The sequence below is a fragment of the Austrofundulus limnaeus genome, unplaced genomic scaffold (genome assembly GCF_001266775.1).
Source record: "Austrofundulus limnaeus strain Quisiro unplaced genomic scaffold, Austrofundulus_limnaeus-1.0 Scaffold1002, whole genome shotgun sequence".
In the NCBI taxonomy this organism is placed as follows: Eukaryota; Metazoa; Chordata; class Actinopteri; order Cyprinodontiformes; family Rivulidae; genus Austrofundulus; species Austrofundulus limnaeus.
In genome coordinates, this window is record NW_013953404.1 from 94,610 (window position 1) to 95,604 (window position 995).

Genomic DNA, 995 nt, shown 5'->3' on the forward strand with positions numbered 1-995 from the left:
CACACACACACACACACACACACACACACACACACACACACACAGGTGTTTAATGATAAATAAATAAAAACAGTTTGAGTCCAGAGTTTTTCCTGTTTCATCTCTGTGTCGTTACAATCCCCTCCAGCATTTAGACTGTTCCACAGGCTGCTGGTACTGGATAATTACTGAGATAAAACCTGATCTCAGCAGGTGACTTTAATCCAGATTCACTCTGAGTGTTTCTCAGGATCCAGTTTGACACCAGATGTGTGAGATCAGACCCAGACCCACGTCCACAGCTGATGTTGGTCTGTGGAGGTGGTCTGGACCCTGTTTGTGGGTCAGAGCAGGTGAGGTGACCCAGACACCTTCTTGGAAAATTGAAACTCAGATTTTATTTAAAAGACTTAAAATTGAGACTTTTTATCCAAAACATCCAGTTTTCTGAAAGTTCGACAAGAAAAAAGAAAAAAAAAACTTTATAAAGATTAGTATGGTTTTAAGGTCAAACCTGCGTGAATGACAGGAAATAATTTGTTTTATTCAAATACGACAGTTTTCATGTGAAGAGCTGCTCCTCCTGACAGGACTGATGCATGATGGGAAATGTAGTTTAACACAGGCAGGACCAACAAACACTAAAGAAGAAAAATAACAATTTTAACATGTAACTATGTTTTTAATCATTTAAATAGAAAATCTGGACATAAACCTGCAGGATGGTGGTTCTACAAGACCAGGACCAGGACCGGGACCAGGACCAGGACCCTGAGTATCAGACCTGCAGCAGCTCCCATCATGATGAATAATCAGACTATTTATTATGTGTCTGAAACAAACAGCTCAGGTTGTTCGACTGTCCCTACCTGGGACAGGTGTCCACACAGAGGACAGTCCCTACCTGGGACAGGTGTCCACACAGAGGACAGTCCCTACCTGGGACAGGTGTCCACACAGAGGACAGTCCCTACCTGGGACAGGTGTCCACACAGAGGACTGTCCCTACCTGGGAC

The 995-nt window shown here is 43.4% G+C and overlaps 1 protein-coding gene across 1 annotated transcript in view; it reads right to left on the minus strand.

Annotated features, from left to right (window-relative positions):
* Positions 1-995, minus strand: part of otud5a (OTU deubiquitinase 5a) — a gene marked incomplete in the record, with an annotated part of 31,340 nt that overhangs the window by 24,180 nt on the left and 6,165 nt on the right.